Below are 16,324 nucleotides of genomic sequence, written 5' to 3'. Positions count from 1 at the left end.
CCTCTGTTTGTTTATTTTTTGCTTTGTATGCAACAGGGATTAAGGCTCGGCTCACATAGGTGTGCTGTGCGACCTCGCATGTGATTTGCACCGTATTGCAGTGCAAATCACATGCGATGTCTGTGAGATGCAATTTCAGCCATACAGATAGTATTGCTGAATTTGCATCGCATTCAGACCAAAGTCGTGCAGGACCCTTTTTTTGTTCTGCACCAGAATCAGATCACATGGGTGTTCACATCCATGCAATCCGATTCATGTCACAATTGATAGTTCGCTCTGCGATATGCGAACCGATCTGGGGGTGTCATTAACTTTGTATTGACACTCCCAGCGGTTTGCATAGGGCAGTGTGAACTTGCTGCAAGTCCAGCGTGATGTGGATTTGCAGTGTTCCCGCATTGCACCTATTTGTACCGAGCCTGGGAGGCCTTCCTCTCTTAGACAGTTGTCAACTGGATAAATTGGATTTACCCTCACTTCATATTTTCATAACCGTAACATTTTAGATTTCCTGCCATCTTCTGTTCCAATGAAGGGTCACTAAGACATACAGTACCTTGAAAAAGTATTTATACCCGTTGAAATTTTCCACATTTTGACATGTTACTACCAAAAACATAAATGTATTTTATGTGATAAACCAACACAAAGTGGCACATAATTGTGCAGTGGAAGGAAAATTATGTTTTTTACATTTTTTTTACAAATAAATATGTGAAAAGTGTGGCGTACATTTCTATTCAGCCCCCCTGAGTCAATACTTTGTAGAACCACCTTTCACTGCAATTACAGCTGCAAGTCTTTTTAATATGTCTCTACCAGCTTTGCACATCTAGAGAGTGAATTTTTTGCCCATTCTTCTTTGCAAAATAGCTCAAGCTCTGTCAGATTGTATGAAGAGCGTCTGAGAACCGCAATTTCCAAGTCTTGCCACAGATTCTCAATTGGATTTAGGTCTGGGAACTTTGACTGGACAATTCTAACACATGAATATGCTTTGATCTAAACCACGTGGTCTCCAAACTGCAGCCCATGGGCCAAACGTGGCCTTTTGCCTGCCTTTCTGCGGCCCTTGGGGCACTTTATCTCCCACTGACACCAATGATGGGGCACTATTCCTTTCACTGACACCAACAATAAGTCCCTATTCCTCTACTGACACCAGAATTGGGGCACTATCCCTCCTACTGACACCTGTGATGGGGTACAATGTCTCTCACTGATACCAGCAATTGGCAATATTTCTCCCACTGAAACCAATGATGGGGCACTAATCCTCCCACTGAAACCATTGATGGAGCACTGTTCCTCCCACTGACCCCAATGATGGGGCACTATTCCTTCCACTGACCCCAATGATGGGGCACTATTCCTTCCACTGACCCCAATGATGGGGCACTATTCCTTCCAAGGACCCCAATGATGGGGCAGTATTCCTTCCACTGACACCGATAATGGAGCACTATTCCTCCCACTGACACCGATGATGGGGCACTATTCCTCCCACTGATACCAATGATGGGGCACTATTCCTCCCACTGATACCAATGATGGTGCACTATTCCTCCCACTGATACCAATGATGGGGCACTATTCCCCCCCCCCCCCCACTGATACCAATGATGGGGCACTATTCCCCCCCCCCACTGATACCAATGATGGGGCACTATCCCCCCCCCCACTGATACCAATGATGGGGCACTATCCCCCCCCCCCACTGATACCAATGATGGGGCACTATCCCCCCCCCCACTGATACCAATGATGGGGCACTATCCCCCCCCCTGATACCAATGATGGGGCACTATCCCCCCCCCCTGATACCAATGATGGGGCACTATCCCCCCCCCCTGATACCAATGATGGGGCACTATCCCCCCCCCCCTGATACCAATGATGGGGCACTATTCCCCCCCCCCCCTGATACCAATGATGGGGCACTATTCCCCCCCCCCCCCCACTGATACCAATGATGGGGCACTATTCCCCCCCCCACTGATACCAATGATGGGGCACTATCCCCCCCCCCCCCCACTGATGCCAATGATGGGACACTATCCCCCCCCCCCACTGATGCCAATGATGGCGCACTATCCCCCCCCACTGATACCAATGATGGGGCACTATCCCCCCCCCACTGATACCAATGATGGGGCACTATCCCCCCCCCCCCTGATACCAATGATGGGGCACTATTCCCCCCCCCCCCCCCACTGATGCCAATGATGGGACACTATCCCCCCCCCCCCCCACTGATGCCAATGATGGCGCACTATTCCTCCCACTGATACCAATGATGGGGAACCATTCCTTTCACTGATACTAACAATTGGCAGTATTTCCCCCCACCAGTACCAATGATGGGGCAATATACACCACAGGTGTTATGTAATTTTCTTATTCCCACTGACAACCAAGCGTTTTCTACCCCCCCCCCCCAAAGTCTGAAGGACGGTTATCTGACCCTTAGTTTAGAAAGTTTGGAGACCCCTTCTTATGTTTTTTTTTCAACATTGGCTTTCTTCTTGCCACTCTTCCATAAAGGCCAGATTTGTGGAGTGCACGACTTAGCTCCATGTACATTGGACGTTAAAATAACGTTATAAAAACGCCAGTAGTTTTGCAGTGAGTCTTTCAATGTTTTTTTTTAACGTTTTTGCAATAGCGTTTATTAGCATTTTTTAGCGTTTTTTTTTTTTTTTTTTAGAAAATATATAATGTTTTTCAATGTATCAAAAAGTTAAACGCCGGTGAGCCACGTTTTTGAGCGTTTATCAGCGTTTATGCGCGTTTAACCACTTCAGCCCCGGAAGGATTTACCCCCTTCCTGACCAGAGCACTTTTTACAATTTGGCACTGCGTCGCTTTAACTGCTAATTGCGCGGTCATGCAATGCTGTAACCAAACGAAATTTGCGTCCTTTTCTTCCCACAAATAGAGCTTTCTTTTGATGGTATTTGATCACCTCTGCCGTTTTTATTTTTTGCGTTATACACGGAAAAAGACCGAAAATTTTGAAAAAAAATGATATTTTCTACTTTTTGTTCTAAAAAAAAATCCAATAAACTCAATTTTAGTCATACATTTAGGCCAAAATGTATTTGGCCACATGTCTTTGGTAAAAAAAATGTCAATAAGTGTATATTTATTGGTTTGCGCAAAAGTTATAGCGCCTACAAACTAGGGTACATTTTCTGGAATTTACACAGCTTTTAGTTTATGACTGCCTATGTCATTTCTTGAGGTGCTAAAATGGCAGGGCAGTACAAAACCCCCACAAATGACCCCATTTTGGAAAGTAGACACCCCAAGGAAATTGCTGAGAGGCATGTTGAGCCCATTGAATATTCATTTTTTTTGTCCCAAGTGATTGAATAATGACAAAAAAAAAAAAAAAATACAAAAAGTTGTCACTAAATGATATATTGCTCACACAGGCCATGGGCATATGTGGAATTGCACCCCAAAATACATTTAGCTGCTTCTCCTGAGTATGGGGATACCACATGTGTGGGACTTTTTGGGAGCCTAGCCGCATACGGGGCCCCGAAAACCAATCACTGCCTTCAGGATTTCTAAGGGCGTACATTTTTGATTTTACTCCTCACTACCTATCACAGTTTTGAAGGCCATAAAATGCCCAGATGGCACAAACCCCCCCCAAATGACCCCATTTTGGAAAGTAGACACCCCAAGCTATTTGCTGAGAGGCATGTTGAGTCCATGGAATATTTTATATTTTGACACAAGTTGCGGGAAAGTGACTATTTATTTATTTATTTATTTTTTTTTTGCACAAAGTTGTCACTAAATGATATATTGCTCACATAGGTCATGGGCATATGTGGAATTGTACCCCAAAATACATTCTGCTGCTTCTCCTGAGTACGGGGATACCACATGTGTGGGACTTTTTAGGAGCCTAGCCGCGTACAGGACCCCGAAAACCAATCACCGCCTTCAGGATTTCTAAGGGTGTACATTTTTGATTTCACTCTTCACTGCCTATCACAGTTTCGGAGGTCATGGAATGCCCAGGTAGCACAAACCCCCCCCAAATGACCCCATTTTGGAAAGTAGACACCCCAAGCTATTTGCTGAGAGGCATGGTGAGTATTTTGCAGCTCTCATTTGTTTTTGAAAATGAAGAAAGACAAAAAAAAAAATTTTTTTTTCTTTTTTTAATTTTCAAAACTTTGTGACAAAAAGTGAGGTCTGCAAAATACTCACTATACCTCTCAGCAAATAGCTTGGGGTGTCTACTTTCCAAAATGGGGTCATTTGGGGGGGTTTTGTGCCACCTGGGCATTCCATGGCCTCCGAGACTGTGATAGGCAGTGAAGAGTGAAATCAAAAATTTACGGCCTTAGAAAGCCTGAAGGCGGTGCTTGGTTTTCGGGGTCCCGTACGTGGCTAGGCTCCCAAAAAGTCTCACACATGTGGTATCCCCGTACTCAGGAGAAGCAACAGAATGTATTTTGGGGTGTAATTTCACATATTCCCATGGCATGTTTGAGCAATATATAATTTAGTGACAACTTTGTGCAAAAAAAAAAAAAAAAAAATTTGTCTCTTTCCCGCAACTTGTGTCACAATATAAAATATTCCATGGACTCGACATGCCTCTCAGCAAATAGCTTGGGGTGTCTACTTTCCAAAATGGGGTCATTTGGGGGGGGGTTTGAACTGTCCTGGCATTTTATGCACAACATTTAGAAGCTTATGTCACACATCACCCACTCTTCTAACCACTTGAAGACAAAGCCCTTTCTGACACTTTTTGATTACATGAAAAAATTATTTTTTTTTACAAGAAAATTACTTTGAACCCCCAAACATTATATATTTTTTTAAAGCAAATGCCCTACAGATTAAAATGGTGGGTGTTTAATTTTTTTTTTTTTCACACAGTATTTGCGCAGCGATTTTTCAAACGCATTTTTTGGGGAAAAAAACACACTTTTTTACATTTTAATGCACTAAAACACACTATATTGCCCAAATGTTTGATGAAATAAAAAAGATGATCTTAGGCCGAGTACATGGATACCAAACATGACATGCTTTACAATTGCGCACAAATGTGCAGTGGCAACAAAATAAATACATTTTTAAAAGCCTTTAAAAGCCTTTACAGGTTACCACTTTAGATTTACAGAGGAGGTCTACTGCTAAAATTACTGCCCTCGATCTGACCGTCGCGGTGATTCCTCACATGCATGGTGCAATTGCTGTTTACATTTGACGCCAGACCGACGCTTGCGTTCGCCTTAGCGCGAGAGCAGGGGGGACAGGGGTGCTTTTTTTTTTTTTTTTTTTTTTTTTTTCTTTATTATTTTTTTGCTTTTTTATCTTATTTTAAAACTGTTCCTTTCATTTTTTTTTTTTTTTTTAATCATTTTTATTGTTATCTCAGGGAATGTAAATATCCCCTATGATAGCAATAGGTAGTGACAGGTACTCTTTTTTGAAAAAATTGGGGTCTATTAGACCCTAGATTTCTCCTCTGCCCTCAAAGCATCTGACCACACCAAGATCGGTGTGATAAAATGCTTCCCCAATTTCCCAATGGCGCTATTTACATCCGGCGAAATCTAAGTCATAAAATGCTCGTAGCTTCCGGTTTCTTAGGCCATAGAGATGCTTGGAGCCACTCTGGTCTCTGATCAGCTCTATGGTCAGCTGGCTGAATCACCGGCTGCATTCTCAGGTTCCCTGTTGAGACAGGAGAGCCAGAGAAAAACACGGAAGACGGTGGGGGGGGGGGGGGGCATTCTCTCCCACTGCTTGTAAAAGCAGTCTAGAGGCTAATTAGCCGCTAGGATTGCTTTTACATGAAAGCTGACCGCTGGCTGAAAAGAATGATACCAAGATGATACCTAAACCTGCAAGCATCATTCTGGTATAACCACTCAAAGTCGTGAATGCTGTACCTGAAGACAAAAAAATGGTTAACAATAAAGCACAGTAAACGGTAAAGTATAAAAAATTGCATACCTGAAAAGCAAACATGATAAAACATAATAACAATAAAACATTGCAGAATAGAATACAGTAAAAAAGAGCAGAACAATAGAGAGAATAGAGAGAGAGAGAATAGAGAGAGAACAATAAAACGACAACTATTATTTTTTATTTTATATTTTTGTTTGTGTTTTTTTTTTTTTTTTTTACACTTTTTTTGTAACTGTAACTTTTATAACTGTAACCGGTTCCAGGTTCGGGTCTCTCAAAATGCGATGGCATCTTGGGGGAGACCCTGTGAAAGTGTGCCTAGTCTGTGGAATGCTGTACCCTACGCTAATACTCAACTAGTGAATGGTAGCGTTCAAAACATTCACCAATGCAAAGACCAGGATTGTCAGGACAGGAGGGACAATAATAGCGGGTGTCACGCCTATATCCGCGTTTGCTGCAGACACAACATCTTTTTTGGGGGGGTTCGTTGGGTAGGGGTACTCGGGAGGACATAAAAATGCCTCTCATGCAGCCGACTGCATTTGGTTGGGGATGTGAATGGGGGAAGTACGGGCGCTGCGGAAGTGGTGGGTTCCCAATTAGGATTGGCGAATGCAGCAGGAAGGGCATTATGGGCACGACGGGCCTGTGTTTGTCTTTTTGGTGGCAGCGGGACACTATTTGTGCTTGCCACCTCACCAGCTTGAACTGCACTTATGGGACTCGCCACGTCACCAAGTGTTACTGCAGTGCTGGTTTGACTACGACCGGGGTGTACTAGGCCGCTGGCGCTTGCCAGTCCACCAAAACGCTACCAAAAAAACGTAACGATCGCAGGGATCAGGCCTGACTCTGCGAACGCTGCAGTTATGCGTTTAGTGTTTTGTAAGTGACAGTGATCGATTGATACTGCACTTGGGTGGGCTGGGCTGGGCCGGGCAGAGGGGCAAAACGCAGGTGCTAGCAGGTATCTGGGCTGATCCCACTAACACTGCCTTTTTGGGAACCCTAAACTGCTGGGGACGCTAGTATAGATCTGATCGGATCAGATCAGATATTGATCAGTTCAGATACTATACCACTAAGGGAGGTGTACGGTGCGTGGGTGTTAGCGCTACTGGCACTAACCTGACGCTGCTTGGGGCTGGTGCTTGCCAGTTCACCAAAACGCTACCAAAAAAACTGTTAGCGATCGCAGGGATCAGGCCTGACTCTGCGAACGCTGCAGTTATGCGTTTAGTGTTTTGTAAGTGACAGTGATCGATCGATACTGCACTTGGGTGGGCTGGGCTGAGCCGGGCGGAGGGGCAAAATGCAGGTGCTAGCAGGTATCTGGGCTGATCCCGCTAACACTGTGTTTTTGGGAACCCTAAACTGCTGGGGATGCTAGTATAGATCTGATCGGATCAGATATTGATCTGTACAGATACTATACCACTAAGGGAGGCGTATGCTGTGTGCGTGGGTGTTAGCGGTACTGGCGCTAATCTGACGCTGCCTGGGGCGACGCATATCACCGCCGGGCGATCAGGGGGCTAAATCTTTATTCGGTAATAAACGGCGGGTGCCCTGACACTATAAAAAATAAACAAACTAACCAGCGTCACCCGTAACGGTTATACAGTGATCAGTGGTGTTTTGTGTGCCTGGCATGTTCTACTGTGTGTGTAGTGTGTTGGTGCACTCACATTACAGTCTTCTCTCCTCGGCCCGGAACGGAAAATACCGAGCCGAGGAGAGATGACATCATTTCCTCTGCCTCTGTGTACAATACAGAGGCAGGGAAATGATCCCATTGGCTGGGAGCGATCGCGAGGGGGGGGGGCCACAAATGGATTGTCTCCCCCTCACCACCGATCGCCAGGGGAGATTTGCCAACCGCCGCAGGCACCGGGGGGGGGGTCCGATCGGACCCCCCACCCGCGGGCAGGCAAGGACGTACCTGTAAGTCCTTTTGCCTGCCCGTGCCATTCTGCCGACGTATATAGTCGTGCGGCGGTCGGCAAGTGGTTAACATTTTTAAGCGTTTTTTGTGATCAGAAAAACAGCTCCTAAATGCGACAACAGCCCCAAAAACTCCACTGCTGATAAACGTACAAAATGGTCCATGTGTGCATGGACACATAGGATAACAGAGGGGAGTTTATGCGCTGTTAAAAAAAAAAAAAAACGCAAACTGACATTTATGAGCTTCAGTGTGCATGGAGCCTAATAGATGTCCTGTGGACAGATTCTTCCACCTGAGCTATGGATCTCTGCAGCTCCTCCAGAGTTGCCATGGGTAGTTGTGCCTCTTTGCATTTTCGGATGATGGATTGGACAGTGCTCCGTGAGATGTTCAAAGCTTGTTTTTTTTTATTTTTTATTTATAACGTAACCCTTCTTTAACCTTCTTCACAACTTTAGCCCTGACCTGTCTGGTGTGTTCCTTTGGCCTTCATGATGATGTTTGTTCACTAAGGTTCTCTAAGACACCTCTGAGGGCTTCACAGAACAAACTGTATTTATATCAATTCCTATTGGTAATTTTAAGAAAAACTCGCCACAACTCAAAATGCCACCACTGCTCCACAGGACAGAAGACCTAGCTGTATTTTGACCACTTCTCAGAAAATTTAAATGTGTGTGTGTGTATGTATATATATATGTATGTATATATATATATATGACAATAGGCAAAAATAGTGGCGCTGAATCTATGCTGAAACAGGTGTTTGATCACCCCAAAGTGACAAGTAACTAAGAAACACTAAATCGGGGATCCTCAAACTACGGCCCCCCAGCTGTTGTGGAACTACACATCCCATGAGGCATTGTAAAACTCTGACATTCACAGACATGACTTGGCATGATGGGAATTGTAGTTCCTGAACAACTGGAGGGCCATAATTTGAAGACCACTGCACTAAATAAACATATAAATGAATATAAATAATAAATACTGATTCACCCTGTGATACGTGAAAAAGTAAATAAAAATGATCAAAAATATTTAACACAAAAAATAGTCCATAAAGTGCTCAAATGAATCCAGAATCGATGTGAAATCCTCCTATTCCATCCACCAGTGTATAAGCGATTCCACTCCCCTAAAGAAACGCACTCACCGAATTCCAATGCCTACACTCTCTTGTTAGGCTAAAACGCTTTTAAGCCACATGGACAGGGTTATAAAAAAACGAGTATCCAAATCCCAACCGTGTGTCTCAAATAATTCTCCACGTGTAAATGAAAATTTACATGTGTGTAATATATATATATATATATATATATATATATATATATATATATATATATATATATATATAATATTTAAATTTTTTTGACAAGTGGTCAAAATACAGCTCAAACTGTATTTATACTGAGATTAAATTACACACAGGTGGACTCTATTTACTAATTAGGTGACTTCTGAAGGCAATTGGTTCCACTAGATTTTAGTTAGGGGTATCGGAGTAAAGGGGGCTGAATCCAAATGCACGCCACACTTTTCACATAATTCTAAAAAATCTTGAAAACCATTTATCATTTTCCTTCCTCTTCACAGTTATGTGCCACTTTGTGTTGATCTATCGCATAAAATCCCAATGAAATACATTTACATTTTCGGTTGTAACATGACAAAATGGGAAAAATTTCAAGTGGTATGAATGCTTTTTCAAGGCACTGTAGGCTGTGCATTTTACTTTCAGGGCCTGTTCAATTTGCCTGAACACTCCACTCCAGTGCAGTTAGCTGTCAGTTTTTGACTGCAGTGAGTCTCACTGACGGATTCCAGAAAGTAAATGCTACATGAATCATCTGCCCTTACTTAAGATGGCCTCAGCCGGAAATGCTAGGGGGTGTTTTTTAAAGTGATATCTCAACAAAATAAAGCATGGAACTGTGGCTGGATGGGGAGTTTGTTTTTTTTATTTGGTCATGTTAGGCTGGGTTCATATACGTGCGGCTATAGTTTGCAGTCCAGGGTCCGGTGCGTTCTTCTTCACCAGTTCAGGTGCTAATTATTGCCTGAATTTGCGCCTCAACTGGACCCAAAAATGCACAGGTTCCTTTCTGAAACCGCGGCCGCCGCGGACATGTGTGAACCGGCTCCATTGAGAGCCGGTCACATTCACATGTCATGCAAATTGTATGTGGTTTAAAACGCATCCAATTTGCACATATGTGAACCCAACCTAACAGTTAGACAAAAACTAACAATACAACAAGTGTCTCAGTTCAAAAAAGAGACATAATACTGAGTACAGGGAAAATGATATTGTACAATTGATATACAGTACAGTGATCATGCATACCATAAGTCTGCATTCCTTAAGACTGTTACAAACTGTGTATAACGAGAGATATACCCAAGACCTTCAACAGATATCCAACGTAATATCCTGTTTGATATTCCAGTATTAAAAAAGCATATAAGGTAAATCACATGCAATTGGCAGAACATTCACCACCTCCCCTTAGGGCCAGTTCACACCAGATGCAGTTCTGTGTGCTTTTTTTCTGCACTAAAAATGCATGCACAGTGTTTTCCATGTATTCCAATGGCTCTAGTTCACACCAATGCAGTCAGTTCCAGTCAGTTTTCAGTCAGTTTCTGCACTGGAAACTGACCACACTGGTGTGAACTAGAGCCATTGGAATACAGTAAAACCTTGGATTGCGAGCATAATTTGTTCCAGAAACATGCTTGTAATCCAAAGCAGTCATATATCAAAGCAATTTTCCCGATAAGAAATAATGGAGACTCAAATGATTTGTTCCACAAACATTTATTTATAGGTCCTTCAGTTTATAGTCCATATAAAAAGATTATAGCAATGTGAGCAGGTTGTGTAACCATAAAATGTCCATCCACAAATGGCAGCCTCCACAAGGGGATTAGAAGCAAAATCCAGCAGGAGCTAGAGAGTATAAGCCCCCTTTCACACGAGGCGGACTCCGTTTCTACGGAGCCCGCCTCGGTCCGCCGGCTCAGCGGGAGATTTCTCCGTTGATCTCCACTGAGCCAGCGGATGACAGGTCCCTCTCTGCTCACTGAGCTGGGCTTGTCAGGCGCCGCTGCCGCCTATGGAGGGATTGGACGAAAACGGACAGCATGTCCGTTTTCATCAGATCTCACCCAATCCGATCCACCAGCGACGGACCTGGACGTAGGGCCATCCATCTGCTTTTAGCGGATCGGACTGGGTCGGATGTCAGCGGACATGTCTCCGCTGACATCCGACGCTCCATAGGCTAACATGGATCGGCCGTTCAGGTCCGCCGTCAAAACTGACAGGCGGACCTGAACGGTCCGATCGTGTGAAAGGGGTCTAAAAGAGAAGAGAAGCGCCTCTAAGTGTAGCAATATGTTGCTAAATGTTGTACCTTCATTAAGGGCTCTTTCACACAGGGCGGATCAGTGATGATCCGCCCCGTGAACACCCGCTTGCTCAGTGGGGATCGCTCCGCCGATCCCCACTGAGCAGGAAAATGACAGGTCCGCCGCTGCACACTGTGCAGCGACGGACCTGTCAGAGCACCGCTCTCCCCTATGGGGGATCGGATGATGACGGACCGTAGAGTCCGTCGTCACCCGATCTGATCCGAAAACGGATGGAAAAGTAGGGTTTTCCTCCGTTACACTTTTCGGATCAGAGCGGGTCGGATGTCAGCGGACATGTCACCGCTGACATCCGACGCTCCATAGGGATACATGTATGTCTGTTTTTCATCCGAAAACGGAAGGATGAAAAACGGATATACGGATCCCCCGTGTGAAAGAGCCCTAAATGTAACCATATTGCTACACTTAGAGGTGTCTCTCTTTTATACTTCGTTGTGACATGACGCTACTTTGTAGATCAAGACATCGCTTGTATATAAGGTCAAAATGTATTTAAAAATTTTGCTTGTCTTGCAAAACGCTCTTAAACCAAGGTTTTAATGTATATGGAAAACACTGCATGCATTTTTAGGTCCAGTTCACACCACAAAAATGCACTCATACGTTCTGCATCAGTTTTTGCCTACAGTTCACATCACACGCAGTTCCAGTGCAGAAAAAATGCAGCTCGCTCTACTTTTTGTTTTTCTGCACCAGAAACTGACTGCACTGGTGTGAACTAGAGCCATTGGAATACATGGAAAACACTGAATGCATTTTTAATGCAGAAAAAAATGCACAGAACTGCATCTGGTGTAAACTAGCACTTCGTGCAGAAACAAAGTGCACAGAACTGCATCTGGTGTGAACTAGAGCCATTGGAATTCATGGAAAACACTGCATGCCTTTTTAGTGCTGAAAAAAGCACATGGAACTGCATCTGGTGTGAACTAGCACTAATTCAATTGTCGTAGATTAAAAAGGATGGGTGGACTGATTAGAGGATTACCACGGGGACCAGGTTTTTTTAGATTTCTTAGGACATCCCCTATGTTTATAGTTAAGCTCTTCTCTCCATAAAAATTAAAATGGATGTAAACCCTCTCCTATACCCAGCGAAGTGAACAGCCTCAGATGATACACAGGGATCAAACAAATGGGTCTTGGTGCTTTGGAGAGAGATATGTAAACACTACAGATATATGTGCCCAGGTCAGATTTCATGAATGGGGTTTACATGCACTTTAAATAGTGTTTTTGGTTTCTGGTGCTCAGATACAGTGAAGATCCACTTTACAGTGTTTTTTCACACTTGTGATTGCACATTATCACTCATGCACTACAAAGCAAGATATATGAATGGCTTTTCCCAACCCGTATTTACCATGTAAAGAAACACTTCCGTTCAGCACATCATAATGCACAAATGTGAATGCACTGTGCATTGTAGTACACTGTATTGGCAAAACATTAGATCTTTATTTGTGTGTTGAGGCTCATTAAAGGTCAAAGTGGATGAGATTCCCTTAACACAATGCACATGCATTGAGCTAACAGAATGCTGCAGCTGGAGTGTGACTTTATAGTTGGCAGGGAGGGGAAGTATCAGATATGAGAACATGGTGAGTGGAAGCAGAACAAGCTGTCATCATGTATCCATCCAGCCAGGAGTAAGCTTGTGTGTTGGTTGAAAGGGGGGGGGGGGGGGGGTTCTAATGCTTGAAGACTGCATTTAATAGCACATAAAACGCAGGCGCAGTGTGAAGCAAAGGCTGTGATGTCCACTTTGCTCTCTGCTGTAAACATGCCCAGCAGGTTTTCTTTTCAAATAAAATGTAGGTTGCCTAATTGCAACCTTTTTATCAGTGTTTAACTTTTTTTAAAGTTTTTTTCTTTTTTTCTATATGTAGCTTGTAATCCTATATCTACAAGGGGCAGCTTGTACATACCTACACAAGCTGTGCTTCTTGGTTGTGCCTTGCTGATCTATCCAACTGCAAATCTATATGATAGGGTCTGTATAACAACAATGGACTCTTTACACACTCTGTGAATCATCCACAGTGCTCACTGATAGCCTCAGGTCATGTGATCTAGGTTTTTTTTCTCTGCAAGATAGAGATTTCTCAACTCAGTAACTTGATTTGGTAATGCTGACATGTGTCCTAGTTATTGCTGTAAAGTATAATTCTTAACAATAGTCTACTTCAAAAGGAAACCTGTCAGCAATAGCTGACTGTTATTGTCCTAAATGACATGCAAGCAGGGAACTGCCTACCCACTATCCACTGCCTAGGAACTAGTATATAGCTTGTAAACTAGACAATAGCAGCTTCTAGCACACTGGTATTTAGCTTAATGACAGATTCCCTTTTTAAAACAATTGAAAGTGGAAACAGATTGACAGCTGTGTGATTTGCAGTGCATTAAAGAGGGAGTCCCACGAAAATAAAAAAAATTAAATGTGAGCAGCTACAAATACTGCAGCTGCTGACTTTTAAAATAAGGACACTTTCCTGTCCCAGGGTCCAGCGATGTCGGCACCCAAAGCCGAACCGTCGCTCGGCTCGCGGGTGCTGACGCCGCCATCTTCTGTAAGGGAATCAGGAAATGAAGCCTTGCGGCTTCACTTCCCGGTTCCCTACTGCGCATGCACAAGTCACGCTGTGCAATCAGAACGGTCCCTGCTGTTTCTGGGACCCGTGTGTGTCCCAGCAGACAGCGCGGGGGGACGGAAAGTGGCGTAGACTCCCGTGGGAGTCTATGCCCAGAAGTGGGTGCAAATACCTGTATTAGACAGGTATCTGCACCCCCCTACCCCCCTTAAAAGTGCCAAATGTGACACCGGAGGGGGGGAGAGGGTTCCAAAAAGCGGAGGTTCAATTTTTGTGTGAACCTCTGCTTTAATCACTGTGCACTCAAAGTAACAGCTGCTGCATTAGGCTCATGACAGGTTTGCTTTAAAGCATTTGGGGGAAAATTTTAATAGAGGCCTGCAAAACATGGTTCTCCATGGGGCCATGGCTATTGAAGAGATCAAAGTGAGGGGTAAGTATTAAAGTAGAACTATAGGCAAAACTTTTTTTTTTTCATTGCAGAGATTTCCCTTTGCTTCCTGTCCCATAGCCAAACAGGAAGTGAGAAGAAAGCCCTGCAAATTAGAATTCCCTGGGGACTCCCAGGCCACCAGAACTAATGTCCCAATTGGAAGATTTCCCCTCTATTCCTCTTCTGGGGACAGCACAAAATTTGGGATTTTCTTTTACGTTTACTTTCAATAATGATGCTAAACAGGACAAATAGAGAGGGTGAATCTCCCTAATGGAAGCACAGACAGCAATAAAAACTGACAAGCATTCTAATCACTCTCCACTCTATCCAAAACTATACTTACCGGAGCCCCATTTCTGTCCTTTATCCACGAGTGTCTTGGCAAAGTCAGTTAGCCAATCAGGAGAGAGAGGGGGTGGGGCCGAACCACAGCTCTGTGTCTGAATGGACACACAGAGCTGCAGTTCGGCTCGGGTGCCCCCACAGCAAGCACTCAACAGGAGGGAGGGGCCAGGAGAATAGAAGAGGGACCCGAGAAGAGGAGGATTTGGGCTGCTCTGTGACAATCCACTGCAACAGAGCAGGTAAGTATAACATGTTATTTTTATCGGAAAAAAAAAAAAAAAAAACGAGACTTTACAATCACTTTAAAGTGTTATTAACCACTTGACCACTGGGCACTTAACCCCCTTCCTATCCAGACCAATTTTCAGCTTTCAGTGCTCTCACATTTAGAATGACAATTTCTCAGTCATGCAACACTGTACCTATATGAAATTTTTGGCCTTTTTTTCACACAAATAGAGCTTTCTTTTGGTGGTATTTAATCACCTCCTGGGTTTTTTATATTTTGCGCTATAAAAAAATACAGAAAATTCTGTAAAAAAATGCATTTTTCTTAGTTTCCGTTATAAAATTTTGCTAATTAGTAATTTTATTCATAAATTTTGGCCAAAACTTATACTGCTACATTTCTTTGTTAAAAATAACCCAAATCAGTGTATATTATTTGGTCTTTGTGAAAGTTATAGAGTCCACAAGCTATGGTGCCAATCTCTGAAAATTGATCACACCTGAAGTACTGACGGCTTCATTTCTTGAGACCCTAACAAGCCAGAAAAGTTCAAATAACCCCTAAATGACCCCCAAAGTATAGAGGCATGGTGGGTTTTTTTAAAGTTGTAGTTTTTTCCCACAATTCTTTGCAAAATCAGGATTTTAATTTTTTTTCACAAAATTTTTAGGTTATTTCTCACACACATCATATGCATAGCACAAATTACACACCAAAACACATTCTACTCCTCCTCCTGAGTATGGCGATACCACATGGCCACATACAGAGGCGCAACATGCAGGGAGCACCGTCAGGCGTTCTTGGAGCATAAATTACACACATAATTTCTTGACTACCTCTTACACTTTTGAAGGCCCTGGAGCACCAGGACAATGGAAACGCCCCAAAAATGACCCCATTTTGGAAAGAAAACAACCCAATGTATAATCTATGAGGAATAGTGAGTATTTTGAACATGTCATTTTTTTCTACAAGTTTCTGGAAAATGTGTAAAGAAAATGAAAACTAGGGATGCACCGAATGGGTTTTTTGTGGCCGAAACCGATACCGAAAAGAAATCTTCCTTGAGCCCAAAAACCGAAACCGATACCGAAACAGCACCGAAACTGAAATAGGCTTTTTTTTATCTATTACCCAAAAAAATGATTGGATATACAAAATTGTGTTACATTCGTATTCGTTATATTATTTATATTCAACTTAATCATTAATTTTATGAAGAAAAGAATACTACAATCCAGTAATGTCAAAAAGTACTTTAATAAAAAGTAACCCACATAAAATTGGACAGTGGACACAGAAGATAAAAATAAAATAAAATAAGACTGCAGTCAGTGCACAATGCACCACCATACCAAATAAAACAA

General features: G+C 43.2%; 1 protein-coding gene across 3 annotated transcripts in view; it reads left to right on the top strand.

The window, feature by feature from the left end:
- Positions 1–16,324, top strand: part of TBC1D9B (TBC1 domain family member 9B) — a 175,465-nt gene that overhangs the window by 30,307 nt on the left and 128,834 nt on the right. The window lies entirely within an intron of this gene.

The sequence above is a fragment of the Aquarana catesbeiana genome, linkage group LG03 (assembly GCF_042186555.1).
Source record: "Aquarana catesbeiana isolate 2022-GZ linkage group LG03, ASM4218655v1, whole genome shotgun sequence".
Classification (NCBI taxonomy): Eukaryota; Metazoa; Chordata; class Amphibia; order Anura; family Ranidae; genus Aquarana; species Aquarana catesbeiana.
This window is presented reverse-complemented; position numbering and strand designations above follow the sequence as displayed.